The 25044-nt window shown below is 43.4% G+C and overlaps 1 protein-coding gene across 8 annotated transcripts in view; it reads right to left on the reverse strand.

The window, feature by feature from the left end:
* LOC120952998 (polypyrimidine tract-binding protein 1) overlaps positions 1 to 25044 on the reverse strand; it is a 225712-nt gene that overhangs the window by 183642 nt on the left and 17026 nt on the right. For 4 of the 8 annotated variants that reach the window (XM_040372637.2, XM_040372636.2, XM_040372635.2 and 1 more), the window contains exon 2: positions 22749 to 23270. The exons of 2 other annotated variants lie outside the window; for them this stretch is intronic. The gene's annotated coding sequence lies outside the window, so the exon portion shown is untranslated. Of the gene's footprint in view, positions 1 to 22748; positions 23271 to 24455; positions 24573 to 25044 lie in introns of all 8 variants that reach the window. 2 more of the 8 variants (XM_049606474.1, XM_049606472.1) reach the window with 1 other exon arrangement.

The following is a 25044-nucleotide window of genomic DNA, read 5'->3' on the forward strand; positions in this document are numbered from 1 at the left end:
ATCCTCACAAAAATTAATTGTTAAGTTAATTCCACGTTTTCATACATAAAAAAGAAACTATTTTTCAAATGAACGAATCATATCATACGACATATAATAGCATTTATAGGTACCGGCAAAGCTGATTTGAATATGCACCCTGCCCGGTCGTATTCGGATGATGAAGTGTAAAGGTTACCGGACGTGTCTATATGCTTCAATGCATAAATAACGGATTACCGAACGCTGCGCTTACGAAAAATTTCCCACCCCACCCGGGAGTCATAAATAAAATTTTACATATTTTGAACGAGACTGTTTCCCCATCGTCCATCGAACGGAAAACTCGAACCCTAAAAGCTTCCGGGGGGGGGCCTTGATGCAGGACGGATGCCGCTGGTGTACGGTGTTCGCGTGTACCGCCAGCATCACCAGTAGAGATCGAAAGAATACCATGATATTCTAACCTGGATGCAAATCCTTCCTTCCTGCCACCACAGAGCGCGACGCGCTTCACCGGCTCAGCTTGCGTCAGTACAATGTTTCAAGAACAGGAAAAAAGGTATCATGCAACCAGAGAAAGGCCCAGGAAAAAGCGTTCCGGGGAAAAACTCCTCCGAGACACCACCACGTGTGAGTGAATAAATCAAACCCATGGACCTTGGTTATCGACCATCGGGAAAGGGCGGAACAGATATGCGGCGGACACGGAAAAGGTTGTGCAAGATAAAAAATCGAACTCCGGTCGACCTGAAACTTTCCCGGTCGCAACAAACACACAAACTATTTTGCTGTGTTGAGGGATACATACACATCCACATCCGCTTTCTATTGGTGATGCATGTGTGTAAAGAGGGTATTATAAATGGAGTTAAAAGTGCACTTTATAGGTCCCTTTGGTCCTTCGTTCCAGGCGAGCGACGGGTGGCCGAATAGCACACGGTACACTCCCGAAGAGGGATCCTTAGATTCGGGCTGTTCTCGTTTTGATTGGACGCTTCTTGGGAAATAGAGAAAAGATGGTGCATTGGTGGAAAAGATGGAGAAAGCTCCAGAAACCCCGTATCCAATCTACGGTTCGTGTGTCGCGTCAGGCTTCTTCATTTGCCGCTGGGAGAGCCACCGCACAACCACTAGGATGGTAACAGGATGCGTGTAAGTCCGATAGTCAGGAGACGACGAGCTTCGAGAAGACGGCAAGCCCCTCCTGTAAGATGTGCTGTGTACCAGGAAACCTGACACGTACAATAGTCGCTCGCACACACACACATACCGACCCGCTGGCAGCACGCAGCAGCTAGTGATGCATAATAAAGCGCATAGTGCATTTGCAACCCGCTGAGCAGGACGGCACACGGGGCCAATCGCATCATGGTGCTTCTTCCGGGTGACGGTTCTCAAGTTCGTTGCAGCTTCCTGCCTGTGGCTCCATAAACGGTGAGCTTTTCGTGAGGTGTGAATTCTATTCCAACGCCGGTACCAGCGGAACCCGGGGAAGTATAAAATATTCAAATCATACCAAAGCATAAAGGTAACATTCATGCTAGTTCCGATTTTTCACCCATGAACGGGTAGGTTGCTTACCCGGGGACCTGGAAAATGCTCAGAGAAATTCTATTTCTTAGCAACGGTTTCTCCAAAACGTTCCATGCCTGGCTTCGCTTGGATGTCTTTTCCCCTGACTGGCAAAACTACTGTTTATCTAACACTAGCTTCTGCTGCTGCATTTATCAGACATGAAAGCAGCAGCAGCAGAAGGTTTTCAAAATTTTCAACGTCCTGTGAAAACTTTCGAGACACCATCGCTGGGTGCCTGACAAGAAGAGGATGTGGGACGGCATTTACATAAACGCGCGCTCCAGTTACTATAGTTGCTGTTGATAAAACTTTCACACACCAAAAAACATACTACCCAAGAGGAGGTCGTAAAGCCGATTTTCATTTACCATTCTCGCATTTGCAGGGACGTCCTACGGCCAAAACGAACCCGAAGCAGGCGGATCAAGTAATGAACCAAACCGACAAAGAAAGTTTCATTTTCCACCGTGTCTGAACGACTCCGATGTATAAATTGTTGCATCGGGCACAAATCAGTGGCTTGGAATAACGTTCAGAACAATCTGTTGCGTTACTTATTTCACTTCATTTCATTGCCAATTTCCTACACTTCTCTGGGGAACAAGTTGTATAGCACAATAGCCGTGTAAAATTGAATATTGTTTAAATGACTGAAAATAGTAGAACCTATCAAGCATAGACCATCCCTTGGCAAGAAACAAATTGAAAAATTTCAATCACACTCACAAATATGTTACAATAAAATCTAATTCCTCTTCTTTATGATTTAGCAGAGAAACACAAACAAAAAATTAATGAAATTTTAGATATAGGCTACCGGTAATTGATTTTCTATCTAGCGCAACTAATGAAAAGTCATTTGAACTAGCCATATCGATAGCGACCGGGTCCAATTCATCCCAAACCCACATTCAACCCCCCCCCCCCCCCCCCCCCCCACTCACGGGTACGATGGATCGATCTCAAATAGCTAACGGGATCGGGTTAATTTTCGTTTTTGCACGTCCTTACTGCTCCTCACTCCTGCGAATGATGCTTCGCTGGTGGACACCAACGAATCGGAGGTTGAGGTTTGCAAAGCTGTGAAAATTTGTATCCCCTCAATGCTTAATGTAACACTTTCAAACACAGCTGACCGACCCTGAACCTACTAAGCCACTGTAAAATAAAGCCACCGTTCCCAAAAATACCCCACCCTTGTGCACACCGCCGTGTTTCATCATATCCATCCACGTAAGGTAGCCACAGCTGCCATAAAAATTTATGATAATGATTATGGGTCATTTTTATTAGTATAATCGTCATTATTGTGACCATTTTTTCCGTCGGTCCTTTACGATATTTTTTTTATATTCAGCAACCGCTACGTTTGAGTTTTTCGCTCAGCGCTTGTAATTCTAGCGCGAAAGGGAAGCATCAGATTTCCCGCGGGAAACAACATCAAACCCAAAAAAACACTCCCCCTCCGCTTCCAAAGTGCTTTTGCAAAGTGCGATCGTAAATGAGGAAAATTCAAGGACCCTCATGCCGCGTTCATCCTGGCTGCGAATCACTTACCCTACATTCGGTTTTGGATCACCAACAACGAAACGAATGCAGCAGGTGGGGACCAATTTTCCACCCCTATTCAATCGTTTCGCGAGGGACACAAGGACACATTTAACCATCCAGGAGAATGGCGGGGCGAAAGGAGCATCGTTCGCCTTTTCATTAATATCAATATCGTTTTATTCGTTGATTTTTGTGTCATTCTATTAGGGAGTTTATCCTGTCTTCCTGCCTTTCTAGTATGCTAATCAAAACGAATCATTTATGATTATGATTGACAGCAAAATAAGCTTAGCAAGCAACGGTCCGCTCGGGGAATTTGAATAACATTTCATGGAAATATAAATAACAGTTAGATTTCAATTTAAAGAATTTCTAGCATTAAGCAACTACTAGGCAAAGTATAATGTATTGAAAGCATCAAATTGCGGCACAAACACAGTTTTTACGTCGATATCAGTATCTAGCCACTAGTCAAGCAAAAAGCACGTACGACTTATTATAGAACATGTTACCCCTTTTTTCTCAACCATAACTTCGAACGAGTTGCACACGTACATACATTTCACAAGCTCAAGTTTAACAGAAGTGAAAAAAAACGATCTAAGCCCGTGTATGTTCCATGATGAGTCTTGTGGGCTTTGAACATTGAGCTGAACGTGCAATTCTTTACCGATGGTTAAACATAATCAACACACAAACACTCCACCGAACACGGGGCTGGTGGCGAGAAAATCTCTAAAATGCCACAAACGAGCCTTGGCGCTTCGTTGTTCACATACTCCACGACTGTTGTTGCATGTACATGATGTTCTTCGTCTTTTAAGCGGGCATAACCGATGTTCTACAGCAGCTGTACAAGTATAAAACCCCACTGTGGTCAATATTAAAGGTAACAAATACATAAACTTTTATATTTAAATTTATACAATACCAATTTTCTCGTAAAATCTTATTTCTATCGTTTACATAGAAATCTACATGATTTGGATCAACTTTGATGAAAAAAACCATACCAAATATATGTAAATAAACACATGTCTTTTCCCAACCAAGGCCAAGGATGATTATGCTATGATCACGACAGAATATTGTTGTGGATGCTCCTACCAGGAAATATAATTTCCAACAACCAATAAAGCAAGTCAGAATGTGCTACCATTATTCTCACCCGTCAGCGGTTACAATCCTCCACGCTCTAATGAAGTTATCCCGAGTCCTATTCGTCGTACATTATCGTACAATCGCTTACACCGAAATTGATATTAATTATTGCATACGTTTTCGGTACGGCGGCGACGGTAGGACGCTTGACATAGCTGCATAGCGCAACAAATGATACTCCACACCTCCAAAACCCTGAGCATATGCATCACAACAAGTTGCATTGCCTAATTTGAGCTGCCAATGTGTAGGGTGTTGTAAATAGTTCGCCATCCGTTGGCTGTGAGTGGGAACAAGATTTATGAACCACTCAGTACATAAAACAACTCCCTTAACAAGGACAACACACGCGACGAAGGAATGGCATACCGTGGTCCCACTCGCAAGAACCAAGCGACGAAGGCTTTAAAGCAGAACATACCACACCGGGGTCCCCTATGCGCCCATGTTTCTTCCCCTTAAAATGTGACAGCCAAAAGACAAACTCAAGCAAATCAATTAACGGGCATTAAATTGTCATCTTAATAAATTACGAACCACACACCTCATGCGGCCCCGTACAAAGCCACCAGTGTACCGTTACTCCGTGAACGGATCGCTATTTTACACTTCGATCGGCTGGCAATCAGCTACCCGCATCAGCATGCTGCGGGTGCGTCTCCTCTCAGCACAAGATGGACAGTTTGTAAGCTACAAAACACGCCCCTCTGGGATACGCGTTTGATATACACAGCGAAACTTCACGGTAGCAGTACCCAACTTCATCATTGTGCACGAACAGTAAAAGTCACTCTAGCGAACGAAGGAAGCACAGACGTACCAGCTTTAGAAAACTTCCTCCAGAAGCGGAACAAATCTTCACTCAAGAGGAAGAGCAAGGAGAATGTCCTCTTTCGAAAATGGGCAAGTTTGCGAATTCGCGGAGCATTTTCACGCTTCCCCACGGACAGCTCTAACGACGAACCAACCACCATGACTGACGACGACCGGCAGCTCTCCCACGTGCTGTCGGGGCACGGAGAGATAAATTAATTAGTCAAATGAATTTGCGCAACCCAATTAATTATGGTGATAATTAATTTAAATTTATTTGTCTAACACCACGCCAAACAGGAGCTAATCGCGACCGGCTAAGGCATCTCCAGGGAGATTGCGTTGGTGAATCCTAGGCCCTAGGATTCAATAGGATAGGATAAGATAGAAAGAATACCGCCTGTGATCTGGATGCGCGTCTGTTTTGTACTGTTTGCGCATACTTTCAGGCTTTCATCTGCAAGAATTGTGTCACTAGGGTGTGACCTTGAACTTAACTGGTCGCACACACACAAAATACAACTGACTGAAGGCGTCACAACACGTGAAACAGTCGCCTTCCGCAATAAAGGGATGATTATGTTCACACGAGATGGTGTTAAACGCTTTTCAAGCGTTCTGTTAGGGGTTTAGCATCCAAAAAAGGCCGTTTTCCGTGCAAAGCACATTACATCAGATTCCTTACTTTTGGGGTTGAAGTCCACAACCGTATTAAGCCGATTGTTTTTTTCTGGATATAAATTTACGGGATCAGGATTAATCTTATCTAATTAATGTAAGCTCGAAAAAATCACGATTTTTCCAAAATTGTTTAGCATAGAAAGAGATTAACACATTCAGGACATTTTGCGGAACTGGTTCAAAAATTCTGAATTATTCAAAAGAAAATAGACATCCGATTCATAATAATTGTAATGATTGAGTAGCAAATAAGTATCTACACCTCAAAGGCTCTAAAAAAAATCCACAGAAATCACCAGTTCTGAACAAAAACACACTTTCACGGTCCCTCGGTACGTCAGTCTCGACATCCACCGCCACAAAACACCAGTCTACCAGACAACCAGCGCAAAATAATTATCCTCTGGCACAAAACGTAGAACGCTCATCTGCATGCATAGATAGACATCTCATCACCTTCCAAGTGCAGGCAAAGTGCAGCCAAAGGAACATGTTCTTGGCGACTCCTTGACGAACGCAACCTCACGCTGTCATCGTGCGCAATGATCTAATCACACACTTAAACTCACGTAATTAATTGCGAAGACGCTCCGAGACGCTCACCGTGGTGATTCCCGATGTGATCCCGTCAGGCCTCTGTGTACCTCCTCCTCTGTACTGCGTGAGCTAGCCGTGTGTGCCGTCATCATCGCTTTTTGAGCAAACGACACAAAATCCATCCAATAGCCTGACGAGACACGGGGTGCAGGGATGCCAAGTTTTGCGTATGTGTTGGCATACGGCATACTGCTACCGCGAAAATCTGTGCTGCGTCGGCAAACACATTGTCAGCTGTAAATACCCTCTGAGTGGGAGGGGGAAGCATTAAGCTACGGGTGCAGACAAAAAACTGCACTGCACCGTATTGTGAACGCCTGAAAGACTGAGCGGGTAGGTTGGGTGGCGGCTTATGAGACAAATGCACCGCAACGAGTTTGCAGTTTTCGAGTGCAGCGACGACACAATTTACCATTCTGGGTGGATAGAATTACTAAAACGCTAGCCAGCCAATGCGTCGCGACGCCGTAGACGTGGGAAGATTATCTACGATAACCAACCTACATGCTGGTAGCGTTCGCATACGTTCGCATGCTTTATGCAATGGGATACACTCTTCAGACAGCGATGCATTGCCACCGAGTACCTGCAGGATAAGGTACACGACGGCCCAGATATCTCGTGTACTAGACAAGCAGACGGAAGCGTGCCTCGGTTCTTGGCTAGCGAATAAATTCTGTCTTAGGTCTAAAGGCGTCCGCTGTACCAGTGGAACCTGTTGCACACAAATGACAATCTATTCAGCGTTGCGTAACTATAATTAAAATATTTTTTACTAAGCTTGAACAGCAAAAGGAGAAACAGAAGGACAGGAAAAATGCCACCCAAATGAATAAAAACACACTGTGAATAGGGTAGCTGATAAACTTCCGGCCTGTTGCTGATATCCTGTTGCTTTTGAAATTTCACACTACGCCAAAGGGCGCATACAATTCCCCCACCGTGTTTTGTGTCGTTTTGTTTGAATGGCGCTCTCGGCAGGTTCTCTAGTGGCAGAAACAACCATCCCCAGTCGGAACTACTCAACATGTTAGACTACAGCGGGCGAACAACCACCTCCCTGCAACCTGTTGCTTGCATCGGGCACGATTTAACGTTGTTGCCGGAGAAAACAAGGAATGGCGCAAAGGAAAACCAAAAACGAGCCAATATTGTTCTTCTGCTTGATGGTCCGAAAAGATACGGTACGCGCACGGAGCGGTACACGAGAGCGGTACGAGCACAGTTACCATGTGTAATTGTGTTCTAGCTTCCAAACCCCTCAATCGGCCACCGGAAGGAAAAACGTACTGACACATAACACGAAGCTTTAAGTGATATGTGTGCACGTGTGTGGCTGTGTCTGGGAGTAGGTGTTCCGGTAAACGCCTGTTGCCTACTATTTCACTTCCTAACTATCGAGCCATTTCCTTCCCTTTCGAGGGGATTGCCGAATGAAAAGACCAACGAACCACTTCAGCCCAGGTCTAGTGGCACTGATTCTCCCTCAGAACAAAAATCAAATGAACAAAATGAAAATCACACAAAACCTAGCCCATGCTGAGACAAAAAAAAAACCGGTGCTGCCGACGTGATTGTTCCCCTGTATAGTAAGCAAACGTTAAATGTCCTTTATTGCGCCGACAGAAGACACTAAGCCGACGAACGTGCGAGGACGTGCAGATGGCAAATGGCGGCGATGGGTGCTTATGAATTTATCTACAAAATGACTACAATTTATACAGCTCCTGCTACTGCTGCTGCTTCTAGTGTCTTGCCGTACTGAGCGTTTCGAGATCGCACATACTTGAGAGTGAAAGATACGGTGGGCTGGACCGGCGGTTCGCTTCTTACGATGGCAATATCCTCACACCGTGCTTCACACAGTCACTTGGCTGGACGGTTTTCCTTAACTAGTTTCCACCCTCCCGAGCCAAGCTGAGACGATTTAATGCAACAGTTTTTCCGTCACACAATCACCGCTGCTCCTGAGATGGTGCTTTAGAGGTTTGCCACGAAAGCAGTTGAAGCGCGCGTTTGCCAGTTTTTGCCGCCCTGAAATCGGTCTGCTGTGCACAATCTTTATGCGATTGTTCGTATCGTTATTATTTACCTGCACTCGAACAACAACAACACGGGAGAAAGCAGAAATGAAACAACTTTTTCACACCTATCGTATATTCTCATTGTTCTCACAAGGCTCAAGCAAGCACCCTTCCTACTATGCTGCGGCAAAAGCTCCCCGTACTGTTTGTGTATGACAAAGTGGGGTAAAAGAATACGGCAGCAAATAGCAACTTTTAGCAACTACCAGCGTCCTCTCTCTCTTTCGTCCGCGGTGCGCAAGCGAGCTAGAGCTCCGTAATAGTTTCGTACTCAAAACACGATTTTCATTACACCAGATAACAGATTTCTGATGCTTTTCTATTATTTTATGATATTAGAGAAAATTGTTGACCACCTTCCGGTAGTGGCAGAGCCGTTGCTAGCCTTTCACCAGGGAAAGGTACTGTTGCACCGGATTTTTCTTCACCAAGCTCCTGATGTTGTTGCTACTAGGGATGGAAAATCGCGTCACAACTCTTCAGCAGCACACTACCACCGACAGTTTAAGTGACCGGTAGCTTATTTTTTGTTCAATCACACACCCGGCCTTGAATAATAATGGGGCGCTATTATTTAGCAGATGCTCTTAGCTCGACCGTTTCCCAAACGATGCAACGATTCACGGCAATCTATTCATGCTACAAAACCGGATAAATTTAAACTAACGTTTCAGGTAACAGGATGGAGAAAAAAATTTAAAACGAGATAATCTGGCTCCAGTATCACAAGGAGGTGGTACTGTGGCATAGACAGAATGATTTTGTTGATGTTTTTTTTAACTTCTTTTCACAGGAAGATAAGAATGCAGTAGAAGAAGCATCAGGCAATGCACGATGTCACGGTGAAAAAACGTTTCAGCTGTTGTTGATTGTTGATATTTTGTATTGTTTTTGTTCCATTTTTCGCAATAATAGGATGTCGGGACGATGTCTGCCTCTTATATACCACGTACTACACTTTCTTATAAAAAGAAAAGGCCACTTACCTAAAATAAAACGAAACGAAAGTATCGTTTGGAGAGAGAGAAAGAAAAAAAAGAAACACATTAGATTGGGAAAATTCAATTAAAAACGTGACTGCATCAAGAGAGAATAGACAAGATTTTCAAGCATAGATAATAGTTGGGTTAAAATGTGTGTTACGAGTCAACGATAAGCAAATTGCACCTAAACGTAGCCTTCAAGAACCTTAAGAACCTGTCAGATACTGCATACATGCCCGCTTCATTCTACCTAATGGTAGACTTTTCGTTATTAAATGAAATAATGGACAGTCCGAATAACTTAGGCACTATCGATTAGGTGTTGCTGGGGTAATATGCAACTATGGGGCAAAACGTATCTTTTCTGTTTTCATATTGAAATCGTGTTTCGGTCGAGAAAAAAGTAGTCGGCAGTCAAAACAAACCAAAATATATTGCTCTATCTTCAACCAAACCCGACTAGCGATTTTCTGCACACGCTGAAGTATATAAATATTTAGTATATATTATATGTTATCTGAACCAATATTACAACAAACATCCGTCACTTCTTCTAATTTCCGTTGTTACCTAATTATTTCTATAAAAAGAGTAGGAGGCATATAAAAATGAAGAAACCCAAAAATAATAATTCAAATAACAGTATAGATCATGACTGATGATTCAAAATAAACTGTAAAGTTGCAAAATGTCATCACAGGTGTCATAACACTCAACGCATGATGTTCATAACACTTAACTGCATTTGATTGGAGCATACAAAACATTTGCCTTAATAGCAGCTTTTCATTAAAATGTCAAAAACTGATGAGCTGTTTTAGCCGTCAACAATAAAATAAAACATCTGATAAATCAAATGAAATTAATTTCACCTCCCATATTTATTAGTACACTATCATTTACAATCGAAAATTGGACTAATACATTTATGCTCATTTCCTTGTTTTGCTATTAAATAATTTGCCTTTTCCCAACACACACACCGATTGGAGCAAGGTTGCAACCCTCCGGACATCACCCGTTAATAAACAATTCAGTACAAACACACCCTCACACTTACGAATACCCATTCATCACTTCTATTCCAAACTGTCCGTCTCCCATTGGTGCCTGCACCCGCTGCAGTTTTGTTGCGTCTCGTTTGCTGGCCTATCGCTGTGTCAAGCACAGCAGAGCGACAGAGAGAGAGTGGGCACACTTTGGTGGGTCTAATCGGGCAAATTAGACACGCCAATAAAACTGACACATCTTTCACTACCAGCTATTAACTAGATCATCCCGCCCTTCTCGTGCAAAGCTCTTCGGCCGATCCCATTTTGAGATACGGGACGGACGGACGGGTGTCGACAGGCCCGTTGAAATGGGGCGTTAGTGGTTCATCATCCTCTACGCGCTGCAGCTCCAATTCGTCCCGCTTGGCAAGCCCCCGAGGCTGTTACAATCAATCAAACAACGGCGAGTGGAGCGCTTTTTTTGTTGCTTTGTTACACACTCCAAAACAGCAAAATCTGGCCGCCCGTTCGCCAGACGCTACTACACCAACGACTAGGGCGCGCGCGCAACCTTTCGAGTTTTCCCGCAACTCGACACTCAAGCGGGACACGGTGCGAGATGAAAAACAGATATTTTCTATTTGAACACACGCACACAGGAATCACACGCACACACAATGAAGTGGATGAAATGAAACACTAAACACACATCATACGCATGGTAAAAATCTCGCTCGCGAGGGAAAACTACATTTTCCACTCCAACTAAAACAATAAGTGAAACAATCAATTTGTCGGTTTTAGGAGGTTGTTTATGAAAAAGAAAAAAACACAAAAAGTGTTTAGAATAGAATCATGCAAACCGCCTGATCACAGTTGATGGTTGACAGATCCCCAAACGGTTCATTCCCACATCCTATTTCCTTCATACATTTTCTCAATCGGAGCTATTTGTTTGTTTTGACAGTGACGCGAAGAGACCGTATTTTCATCGGGCGAGATAATCGTTCCGACACTTTTGCTCCACCAACCACAAATATATTCCGCGTGTGTGCATGAGTGTATGGTCCATCCTTGAGCAACACACACACAATAGCTCGTCCATGTTTCGCTCCCTTCCTCTTCCAGTGGCTAAGCGACACTCCCCCGGCAGGATCACCGGAAAATAGCATTTTCTTTGCTCGCTCGAGATAATGATGATTTATTTCCGGGCAACCGCCGAAAACGATTTTTCCGCTCTTTTTTGTTTTGGACACCGATCTCCGTATGGGCGACCCGAAAGGTGCTAACCCTCCCACGCGGTCACAAGCCAGTAAAGTAACCCCGAATGACATAAACGTGTGGCCAGCTGCTGCTCGCGGTAGAAAGCGATGCATCTCCGACTACAGCGGTGTGAGCGATCGGTCGTGCTCGGTCTACTATTTTTGAAAATAGATCACGATAATTCTTCTCACACACGCACGCCACTCAAATGGGGTCTCCGCCTGGTTCCAATTACGTTGCCTTCAACTCGCTCTTTTACTCCCTTTCCTGACAGCATCCACCGAGGATGTCAAGTCAAAGTGGTTAAAATTCGTTCCTTTAACTCATCTGTGCCACTCTGGTCTTCCCCTCCGCTCAGCACCAACGGCATCGGGTGTGTGTGTTGCTGAAACGCGAAGGTTGAAAAGTGAAATCATAACAGAAGATAAATAATTGTCACATTTAGACGACCCACGCGACTAACCCGGATGAGTGCTACAGCAAACAAGAACAAGAACAATAACAGCAACTCCCAACGGTAAGCGCACGCATCACAAAAATGTGGCAAATATCAAACCAAACGCTCACGAAACACACCCCAGGCCACGACGCGCGTACGAGTCACTGCCGATTTTCGCTGCTGGGTCACCAAGCGACAGCCGAAGATTTTTCGCGCCCCGATGTCTTTCGAGTGATTAGACTTTTGTTATTTTCGGTAAAGCGCATAACACACACGCGTGGACCAAAGCAGTCGGAAGAAGCTTGTTTGCATTCATCTTCCGCATAAGGGTGGGACTCTCCTGAACCGCTGCTGTTTGACAGGTTTCAAATACGTACAAGCATATCGCTATAACGCTGGTGCGAGACAGTACACCGAACACTGATGCGTAAAGTGGAATGATAGAACCATGTAACAGAAATACCTTTGCCGCTGGGTAATAGTGTGGCATAAATCACAGCATTCCTCTCGCCAAAACCCTACCCTTATCTTCCTTGTTGCTTTGCGGGAGCAAGAGAAAAATACGGAGTAAAAAGAAATATATAAATACGATAAAAAGTACATTCCGTTGCTTGGGCAACATCGTTTTGTTTCAGCAACAAGTGTCACATCATAATCTGTGCATCAATCAAAGTGGGTGTTTGCTGACCGCTTGCAGAAATTGATTAATGACTCAAAACCGACCATTAGGTTGATCCACCTGATCTAACTGCGATTCGATGAACCTAATTAATCAACTGGTGCGACCCTTAAAAGTTCATTTGAAAATAATGCAAAAAACACGCGGTTTGCAAAACATTGAGATTAAACAAGGTAAATATAAACATGGATAGCATTAGCAGTAGACAAATTGACACTTATTTTATTTCAACGCATTTTTAAACGTGAAAAATTGTGCTTCAATCCTGTTTGTCATGCAACATCATACCAACATTTGCAACACGTTTGCATTTTAAAATAATCTCAAATAACGTGTTCACGACGAAAAGAGGTTTGAGTTATCCTAATAACACTGAATTTCAATTTTACATAATATAAATAGCTAATTTTATGATTCCACCGTCAAAATAGCCTCAATTCAAAGAAGAAAAAAAGAAATACTTGAACAAATTCATTTTCAAGAAGTACAGACATACTGTTCACAACGCCGAATTGATAAAGGCGTAACCAGCTAGCTAAAATCGCGAAATGACAATATTGTTAATGGGGCCCTTTCCGTTTTAAGTTCGTAGGCTGAAATTTCAGCCTGTCAGCATTGTATAGCAGTTTTCGAGCAGCTATCTAAGTGAGTATAATATACAGGTGGGCTTATCCCAAGGTGTATGAGTTTAGAAGGCTGATTTTTATCGCTTCTGCTTCTGAATGAAGATTTTAAGAGTGTTTTGAGTATTCGTCAAGCCTCAAGAATGCTTGTTTGAACAAAAGTTTTCGCCCATCCTGTCAAAAAGTGATATTCAAATTTGGTTATAAAAAACATGCTATGAGACCACCTGGTCTACATACACTTTGATTCCAGATTTCACCACCTGATCTCTCTAATGCACCTTGGGGTAAATGTAAACACCGTGTTTTCGAGCAGGTACTCGAATCTAATTCTAGCTTTGAGGGTAGAATAATCTAGACTGAAAATTGCAGGCTAGTTTTTTGTGTGGTTTTGTATGGAGTGTTTACATGATTTCAGCCTCCAACTGTCAAACTCCATACAAAAAACTAACTAGAATCGTGAAGGGCCCCAATGACAGCATTGGCTCCTTCTCAATCAATATGTCACGAGAACAATATTTATCATCCGATTTGTTTTTTCCATACCAGTTTTGATTTCTCTTTTTCTGTTTCAAACTTTTAATCGTACTTTTAATAAATTTAAAAATATTAAATCAAACAGATTTTAACATCACTTGACAAAATATGCAAGCTTCAGGTAATAGATTCAATCATACATGAGCTAATCTCATCAATCCTAGAACAAATAAGTGTTTGTTTATATTGTATGATAAAATGCTTGACTATTTATTTATTTTTAATAGTTTTTTAAGATACTTTGAGCCTTCTGGCTGACAAAATATTTTACAATGATTTCTAATTCAATGTTCTAGCAGCCGAAGAAACACCATTATGACCATAGGCAGCTCCTTTTTCGACTGAAAAATAAAAAGTCATCAAATTAAGCAGAGTTCAACCTTATGGTAACTCCATTATATCAATGAAATTGTATCTGCATTAGTAATAAAATTTCAAATTTCCTTCCTAAAAGGTTTCAACATTCAACCCCTCCCGAAAGATCAGCAACCCCACACCACCGCCGTCTAATACTCTGTGTACTTGATTAGACGGACAAAACCATGCAATTTTGCCTCAAGAAAACGCCTAGCGCCAAACACCACCTCTCGAGCCCGCTCTTCCGCCTGCCAGCAGTGTCTCATGAATGTTTAATGCTTTCATTAGCCCAAGGGTATTTGCCCGGTATCATAATTCATTAACAGTTCGGTATGAGCGCAAGAGCAAAAAAAAATGGACGGACACGACAGAAGAACACCACTAACAGTAATAATCAAACTCGTTTTTCGCACTTGGCCGAAAACAAGCTACAATTAAAGGTTACTGTGGCGTGAGAATCCAATGCAATCGCCATGCGAGGCGGGAAAAGCAGAGTAAGGGAGCTGTTGGCAGATTCATCCGCTTCTCCTAAATTATTGCACAACATAAACCAGAGCCTCAACGGCAACGACGACCGATGATGTCACGTTGCGTGTAGATGTGCTTGCTCGATATATTGTTTCATATTTTGGCCAACCTATTTTGTTTTTCTTTTTGCCCCAACAAACGGGCGGGGCAAACATCGCCAGCAAATGTATATTTTCCAGCAATCCCCCTAGCCCTCGGTTATTATACAAAATAACCACACCACCGACACGAGCCGGCCAGCTTCATAAAGTCATACATCAAAAGAAATCATAACCAAGAGTCAACACGCTGCCGTGCGCCTGTACTGGGCATCTGGGCGGAAGCTGGATATGGACCACTGACGTACGCCGCACCGCCGCCGAGAGTAGTGCGCCGTACATGAGCCGCACGAAAACGCAGCCGCGAGTCCATTTTTTAACTCGCACACATTTCTTCTATTTGTTATTGATGTGTAAATGCCTGCTACTATACCCGTCCCGCGGCCACACTCCCCCACCCGCTCCCAGCCTTCGTTTACTACAGTAACATATCGGCTTGCCATGTACTCGAAGCAAACAACACACAGCGACGATTTTATTGGCGGTTTTGTGTGACACGCTTTCCAAAAAAGCAGACCGCGGGACGGTACCACACCAACGTTTCGTTGCGGACGATCGCAAACAGGGACCATCATCACCATCCCCGGGTAATGGGACGCAGTTTGCATCATCGTGCACGAATGCACTGCCAACCAAAACACACACACACACACGCCCGCACTCAAACGACTCTCCTCTGTACCAGCGGAGAAGAAGCAAGCGTGTAAAAATAATAATTCAATTTATACACAATTTGCTTTCATTTGAAGCATGTCACTACCGATTCGCGAGTTTTTCCTGCACGGTTCCACCACCACCCGGCTCCCGAGGCTGTTTGGGGGTTTCAGCAGTTGTGTGAGTTTTTATTTCCTTGCCCTCATCTGGAATGGCCACCGTTGTGCTTATGTGTGCGTGTGCGTGTGTGTGTGCAACCATAGTGCGGTTTACGATTTGGCAAAGGGTTGTTGTTTGCGATTTTGTCGCTGCCAGACAGGGTGGTTTAAGTGAAACTGGGTAGCATGGAACCGAACCAAACATGATTGGATATTTACGCAATGCATTTCAACAGCCAATTGCGCTTTTGTACATTTCTTTTTACACAACGAAGTTATCTTTCAAATATGTTTCAATTATGTAAGAGTCGTTTACAATAATTGATTTACGCAACCAATTCTGAGAACATTGACATTGTTATTCTAAAACATACGAGAAGTTTTTGATTCATCGTATAACTCGAAAAAGTGAAGAAAATTAAATGATATTATTTGATATATTTTTATATTACTTTTACATAGTTTTCCACGTCATTCACAGTAATGTGCGCATCATTATTCAACACCTGCAAGATGTTTCTCAACAGCTGGAGCGTATAGTATTGGTAACTCAATAACATTCCAGCTTTACAAATGATTTCCAAACACTGTCAAAGCTCAATACGGTGTTGAAAATCATGTGGAAAATAGAAAAATAATTGTGATTTAAATACAACACTTGATAGCTGTTGAAAAACGTAAAGCACGCAATGATAAATGCTGTTTACATTTAAATTTCACTCGGAAACCCCTGTAATGTTTGCTTCTGCTGCAAGAAATACAAGACACTTCTTTTGATTACTCACTTAGTATAAAGCTGCTTAAAACAAGTAATTTAAAAAAAGAACGTGGAAGTGTGCTTCCTTCTCTTAGATTATGTCTTTTCCTGGATTTCCTTTAGAATGTTTAGAGCCATTCAACATTATTTGAATGATCACTCGGAGAGGTTTATAATTTCAACATTTTTTCAAAAATAGTTATAAAAATTGTATAATCATAATTGTAAAAAAATATACTTTTTCCACCACTCTTTATTACAATCATGATGGAGCGATAAAGTGCACTAAAGCCATCAAGTTTCACTTTTGATTGACATCAGAAAAATAATTCTTATAAATGTTTTACCTTTACTTAACTTTATCAACTCAGTAAAAGTAAAAACTTCATGTTTTAATGATTTAATGTATTCATCCAAACATGAAATTTATCACATGCATACACAAAAGACAAAAGACCTCACACATACATAGAAAAAAGACAAAGAGAGATGCTATTTTTAAGGAAAAGTTGTAAAAACGAACGTTCTACACCTTTTTGTTCATTGTTAATTGTACAATAAATAGATAAAAACGCAAACATTCACAGAAGACAGCTTTAGTTGTTCAGATTTGTAGTCCTTTTACCAACTTTCGGCTTATGATGGCACCCGAAGCCAAATTGAACGCTCACAGTAAGATTACAGCAGCTACTCAGCTTCTTCAAACCTTGCACATTTGCACCTTTATCGAGTGTCCCCCACCTGACACCATCCCCCCCCCCCCCACCACCCATCGACCAAACGGAAAAGACTGAAACTAACGGGAGGCATTAACTCCAAAGCAGCTCTCAGTCGCGCGCTGTAAGCTCTGCAAATATCATATCCTTCTGTGTCTGAGGCTCCCGTCCCTCGTTCCCAAGATTTCCGTCATAAATAATGGTTTATTTTTAGCGAAAATCATCACTTTGCAGACATCGCTAGTAGGGGCCGGGGTGTGCTATTTTGCCTCCCGCACGACGGAAACGACACTTTACGGATGCTGCTAGTGTGTCCTCCATCATGGAGGACGACCCCACCGTGCACCAGAGTATAGCATCATCGTTTCGCATCACGACAACGTGTGCAACTTTGCTACGACCGGCTTGCGACTGAACGGAAGACATTCAAACACACGCACACACACACACACACACACACACACACACACACACACACACACACACACACACACACACACACACACACAGACAGACAAGTTGGTGAGTATAACGAAGGAAGCAAATCGGTGGCCCCTCACGATCGAACGCGAACGATAGAACGATCAGGCGGCCGTGTCATTTCGCTGCAAAATGCATTCAACAAGTGCCAAACGGCACGACAACAATCGTGCCGTAAAGCACACGTCTGCCGATAAGGGTGGCGGATGGAAGGTCGATAAGGGTTAAGCAGCCGTTTGAACACGTTTTGTTTGCCGCTCAACCATACACGGGAGCGAAAACCGTCGGCACGTTCAGCTAGTACAAAATCAATTTAAAAACTTGCATAACAACTAAGTATTGTGATTTTCGAAAATTTTTGTCGGATTCTTTTTATTTAATATTTCACACATTATGTGAGCGGTTTTTTTAGTTAGATACAATATAAAGTAATGTTGATACAATGTTGACGACAGCACATTAAATCGTTGTTAAAACACGTATGATTAAATATCCGCTTGTCTAATTACAGTTTAGAGCGATTTTCTAATTTCTTCGCGCAATGAGCTCGACAAGTGCATCCAACCGCGTGATTGTGGTTCGCAGGAAATTAGCATCAAATGCAGGGAGAAAGTTTGGCACACGGCAACTGCTGTCCCGTTGCAGATTGTTTTTTATGTGTTTGGCTCTTTGCCAAACCCAACGCGACGGACGTTCGACATCTTCATGAAGACGTTGCATCGAACACCGGGCCATCGATGGAAAACGCGTGCAGTTGAGTGAGTATGTTTGCTTTCGCCAGCAAGAAATAGCAAAGCTGCCGAAACTCTTCCCAGCAAAAGGGAGAGGGATAAATAAATGGAATGTAATTTCCCATTTTCACACCACTGGCCACACCACAAGGTAGCGAGAAATAGGAATTGCACGAAATCAAATTGGAAAATGCAACTAAGCAGCTAATTGATGCGTATATGAAGAAGATTAAGTCGTTTAGCAGTGCCAAACACAACATTTCTATATCCGATACGCAATTGATACGCAAGGCCGCCTATTGATAACTACGACTTGCTACGACGATTAGCCCAATAATATGATATGTTTCACTTACGCTTAGTTTTCCGTATCCCAAAACCAAATAAGGTAGATTAAAGAAAGCATACATTTAATTCAACTCAACGCTTCATGTGAAAACGAGTGAATATTACATATATTTACGACTAAAAGAAGATGGTTAACAACATGCACTTCATGTACCAAAACGTGTCCAATCACGCAATACAACCTCGGCCGCCGATCAAGTCGATCTTTCTCCAAATAACCACCCGAAAAGACTTGCGTTCCTTTCAAAGATATACTGTGGTTCTGTGCACACGGCGAGACATACACACAGACCCCAGACGGGACAAGGTCTTGTATTAGGTCTAGTTGCCGTGACCGCAGGAAACTTCCAAAGCAACAGCACTGAAGACAACGAAGACGACCATGAGAGCCCATGCCACAGCACCCCTCGCTTTCCTCTCGAAACGCCATCCAGGGGCACTTGCAAAAACGCACCCGTCTCAAGACAGGCTGAGGGACGAGAGAGAGAGAGAGCAGTAAGAGTAAATGGCAAAAATAAAAAGAAGCTTGCAGGCTGGCTGCCATTCCAGCCACGCGGACGATCGAGTGAAGCAGTTAACCTTGAACATCGTCTTCTACGTCTTGCTGTTGCTGCCGGAGTGGAGGGTTCGGTTTCTTCAGCGGCTGACCATCGGGAAAGGCCACCTCCAAATGTGCCACCAACACAGCGGCAGGTTCAGAGCACCCTGCGGATTGAAACTCGTGTGCACTCCACACTTTGTTGTGTCGTCATTCGCAATGGCGCACACAAACACACACACACACGTTCAAGTGGAGAGGGTAAAAAGCATCGCCCCACCATCAGCTCCACCATCGGAAATTTGAAACGCGACGAAGGCAGGAAATGAAGAGACCCCAAAACCCCGCCATTCTTTTCTTGGGCGGGTTGAGAAAAGCGAATGTTTCCACTGCGATGATGGTGGTGAAGGTTGCTGCTGCTGCTGCTGCTGCTGCAAACAGCGCTTTATCCAGCTTCTCATCAAACCGCTCTGCTGCTGCTTCCGCCTCTCCACCATTCCAAAGACACGTAACACTATTGGACAGCTACGATTACACACGCCATCTTACCAAAAATGCAAGCAACTCGAATGCAGATCCGAAAGGCGGAAAAAGCCTCCAGGCGGGCGCGCAAACCATGCATGTAATGTATACGGGCTGGCACAAATGCTCTTTTCCTTCGGTGGTCTCGTTCGCGACATACAAACAAGACGCAACCAGACATGCGGTGATGCCTAACGTGCGCCGTGTAGTGCGTCTGGCTGCACCATTTTTTTTGCAACAGGCCTTGAACTTGACTTACAATTTGGTGTTACGCGTGCGCCCCAGAAAGGAAAACTGTGTAAAAAGTGAAACCGGCTCACCAGGACGTACCGAGGCGGCTCGAGCGGTTGCAGCGGTGCACATTTTGAGGGTTTAATACCATCTCAGAAAGAATAATATTAATGATTAATGTAGAAGTTGTGAACAGTTATGATAAAGACTTTTTTTGCCAAAAATCTGCAATAAGATTTGCCAAAAAAATCAACTAATTTGTGAAATATTGTACACAATTTTTACCATCTTTTTGAAAGCAACTCTTATTGAGTATTCCTTTTCAAGCTTTTGGAAATTTCCTTTTTCTTTTCCTATTTTCCTTTTTTTCCTTTTTCCTATTCTCAATTATTAAAAAAAACGCCGATTTTGTTAAATAACCCAAAACGAACAATGTCCAAGATTACCACACTAAAAATAGTCCAAAATCCATACTTCAAATGAAACGCAAAACCTCGCATTTGCGGCGTAATTGAATGTTATCAACAACCGTGACAACGTCGCCAATCCCCAAGAACAAGGCCAAAGACCACCGACACCACTATGCAAAGTTCTGTTTGCCTTTGAGGTGGATAACGTTTACTATGATAATGACAACTGCTACTTCACCTCATTTCCCCCGATGTTTCGTCATGCTGCTGGCGAGGAAATTTTAGCCTCCGGTGTCTTCTCTACCAAACGCTCACAACCCACACAACCTCTGCCTCTATTCGGATCTATTTCGAGCTGTGCAAATCATCGCACCAATGATTTCCATTTCCATACATTTACCGAATGCTAGAGCCAGAACACACATATCCTCCCGAACGGCTCATGACTTTGGCCAGTTGTCTGGAGCACGCCTATCGTCACCTTTCAAACGTTGAGCGGCTTCCAGAACCCACCACCGTCGACCGCCTCCCTTCACATCTTGTCTCATTTCACAAGTACACACACACACATGCCCTGTCGAACCCAAGTTTTTGGCCACACAGTTCAAAACGGTACAACAGACCAAAGACCAAGGCTTTATTCTATCTAACCCTCTTGCATACGCGTCTGACTTCAGCACGCCACAGGCTAACTTCGGATGACCCCTTGGCCAGCCGATCACAATCAATTGCCTTAATTAACATACACAAACACACATACACAGAGTGCCATAGAGACGCAGGCCGGTACGATACAACTCTGAGCGTGTGTGCCTTTGCTCGAGGAACGTCAACGCGACCATCACATCAGTGTGCCATGTGACCGTGGCACCCATAGCTCCGGGAGTACCCACACCTCAACTCTCAGCCCAACCTAACGACAATAGAAGCGACATTCATCCACACCGCGCTCAGCCCCGCTAACGATCGCCTCCGAGACATACACACACACACAAACATCGAACGAAACTAACCATTCACATCTCGTCATAGTTTATTAAAGTCAATTGAACAATAAATAAGTGAAGTTTGCTGCGGCGACCCCGCTTCTTTACAAACATGATGGATGTGGATGGGATGTGCCATGTATGTATTGAGCAACGACAACAACAACATCAACAACAAAAACAACCCTCACATTCACGAACTACTACACCCAAACCTAATAGCGGCTGTGTTTGCGGCATATCAAGACTATGTGCACCCGGTGCGCGCTATGCGTTCCTTGAAGATGTAAGATCCTTCCTTCGTCGTAATGCCGACATTATGTTTCACCAGGTGCACTAAACACAGTGCACTACGACGTCCATTCCTTGCGTTGGAATTTGCTGTGTGCAATATGTGCATTTTGTCTACGCGTACAAACTGTACTGCGAACAAAGTTATTCAAATACTCCCATCAACAGTGAAGTATCGACCATCAGCAGGGGAGCGGGGTTTGTATTGTATTTCTCCACATCTTAAGCTCTGTCCCGGACTGTTTCTTCACGGCAGGATGTCTACACCGCACAATCACAGCGTAGAATGACATCGAACTAACAGTGCGACAAGGCTGCAGAAGAATTCTATGTTCCCTACGAGGGGAACATGTTCCTTTACAACCCAACTCCACACCGGCCAGTACATTTAGCATGCCCACTAAATTCAAACGATATGCAGGCCTCCGCAGAATATCCAGAACTGAACCAGAACTCTCTCACTCTCTCTCTCCAAAGCCCAATATTCCCGTCAGTCAGGCCGCTGGGAAATACGATACGTCCTTCCTGCACCTGAAATAACTATACATCTCTCAGCCTATTCCCCCTTTGGCTTTGCATCAAACAATATTATTAACAGAGCTTGGCAAGTGTCCACTTATTCTCGAAGGTTCTAGCTAGTGAGTGCAGGGGCTAATTGGGGAGGAAGTGAAATGCATTTAATAGAATCGTCAGACGTTTCCGATCACACTGACATAGAGTGAAAACAATCGTTTTCATTAGCATAGCTCTTACACATTCACATACTGTCGCTGTACAGAAATCGTATATGTTCCGTTGTCTTACCGTATAATGTACACGTTTGATGTAAAATTATGCCATTCATCCGCGAACAAGACATTGAAAACTATATCTTTAAATACTTTAAGACTGTGCTTTTCTATTGTGTGTACTTTCATGAATTAAATTACAGCTAGAATAAGCAATAGGGGGTTTCGGGAAGGTGACATTCATAGGCAGCTTACCCAACGTGTTTAAGATTGTTTGCACATAAATGTGCCCGCTCGGTGCGCGATTGTCTTGATGCTTATTTCAACCGATTCTCGCCGACGATCTCCTTCCACACTCGTTGGCTCACGCCGCACAGTCACAGTCCTGTTGGGTCCGCGCGCACACACGCAGCTAGAGCTAGCCCCTCCTGAAGCAATTGAACGATTTCTTTAGCTGCACACACTGACACACTCTTTGACGAAGCTGGACACACTTGAGAGCGAGATGAAACTTCCGTCGAATCGCAATTGGATGCTGCTGCGCGGCCTGTTAAAATCTTTAACTTACTACACGCACGCAATCTATGTGTGCAATCGCCGATGATGGCCCTTGTTTTACAAGAATACACTTTAGGATTTTGTCACCACTTTCTTTTACCACACACTCTCGACACTGGAATTATTATGAGCTATTTGTCTGCCTCTTTCTTTAATTACAAACTGGATGTGTCAATAGCTAAAAATCAAACTCTTGGCTAAGGTAACAAATTTAACAAACTGTAAGCATAAAACATGACAATCATGAGAATGTTGTACACCATAAAACACTTTAATGATACTATCAATTAGCGGAAAGGCATCACGTTTACTTCCGATCGCTTAAAGCCTGTTGTCTGAAATTTGGAAATGGAAACTACATCATCACGCTGAAACTGGCCCAAACACACAAATGTCGCTGCTCTGCAGGCTGCTGCACATCCGAACTATCGCACATTACTTCTCGTCGTCGTCGTCGTCGTCGTTGTGATCGTCGCAAAAGAGAGAGAATTTTTGGTGTTGGTGTTGGCCAAAATATCTTTACCAAAGGGACAACCACAAAAGAAGCCTCACGATCACACCAGCAGTCGGTCAGCTGCCCCTTGCTTCAACTTACAGAGGGAGTGGTAAAAGGGAGGGTGAAAGATAGCGCATAACAAAAGCGCCCACTAACACACAACGACACGCGTGTAAAGGAGATCGCGGAGACACTGGAGGATCGAAAAGAAGAGGGAAGGAGTAGGAGCTTGTGCAAATCTTGTGCATGGAATTCACGCAACCAACTTCACTTTCAGCAGAATGATCATGGCACCCCTTTGTGGGAAAGGGGCGAGAGGGTGGTTGGAGTTGGCGAAGGTTAAGGAGGAATTTATGAATAAACATAGCGCGCCCGCGCGTGTGTATGTGAGTCTCGCGAAGAAGTTGCGAACATGACATCAAAACGTGGTCGTAAAGGCATTGAAAGCAGACTGGGTGATCAGAGCAAGAGCAGGAGCTACAGGGATAAGTAAAACAAAAAAGGTTCTATGATGGCATCGTTCGCAACTGGGAAAAGTACATAACGAAGTGGAGGAGAGAGCGTTAAACGGGACTGGGCTAAGTGCAAAAGGCAGGGCGCCTCCATCAATTTAAAGAGTGGAGTTTTTTTACTTCTTCTTCTATTGATGCTGCTGCTCGTACAGGATCGACATCGTTGGGCTCAGTTTTGTCATGCGGATGATGTTTGTGGCCAACACAGACACAGATTTTGATAGTTTTTGGTGCAAATTGCACTCACGCGTATCAGTTTCATTGCGCTATTCGGTTTCGTGTGGTGCATTTTTTTTCGGTGGAAATCGATCGAAGGATAGTAATAAGTTCCAGCCATGTGCCTGACTAAACGACTCAGCGTTCTTATGGCACAAACACACGTCGCTTATGCCTTACCACACAAACACACACTAACGCATAATTCATTCTTTGATCATTTCTCTCTCATTCTTCATCTTTCTCTCACTCTCCCTCTTTCTCTCTTTCTCTCTGTTTGTGTGCGTGTTGGGCGAACTGGACAAAGAAGAAAAAGAAGAAAAAAAATTGTGGAATTTTAGAGGGCACTGGAACATGTTTCAACGTATTCTAAGGAGAGAAGAGAATAGAGGTCCACTTTCGTGTACGAACAGTATGGAGGAAGGATAGCTATGCAAAGCTAAGAAACATGACCACAGCAAGCAAAACATGTGCACCACAGTATGTGTGTTGGTAGAAAGATGTGTTTTGCGTAGATTTAAGAAAAAACGTATTACTAGAAGGAGCGCAGAAACAGTATACAGAGCGTAGAAGACAGTGGAATAGAGAAGAAGTGAGTAAAGATGACGAAAGAATAGATATACAGAGAGAGAAACAGAGGGAGAGAGAGAGAGAGAAAGAGAGAAAAGGAGAGCTATGTGTAAAGTAAGGCTATACAAGATGAAGATATGGAAAGACAGACACACAGCAGACAAAATACGAAGCCTTAATAATTTGACTAGTTAATAAA

Source organism: Anopheles coluzzii, chromosome 2 (genome assembly GCF_943734685.1).
Source record: "Anopheles coluzzii chromosome 2, AcolN3, whole genome shotgun sequence".
Classification (NCBI taxonomy): Eukaryota; Metazoa; Arthropoda; class Insecta; order Diptera; family Culicidae; genus Anopheles; species Anopheles coluzzii.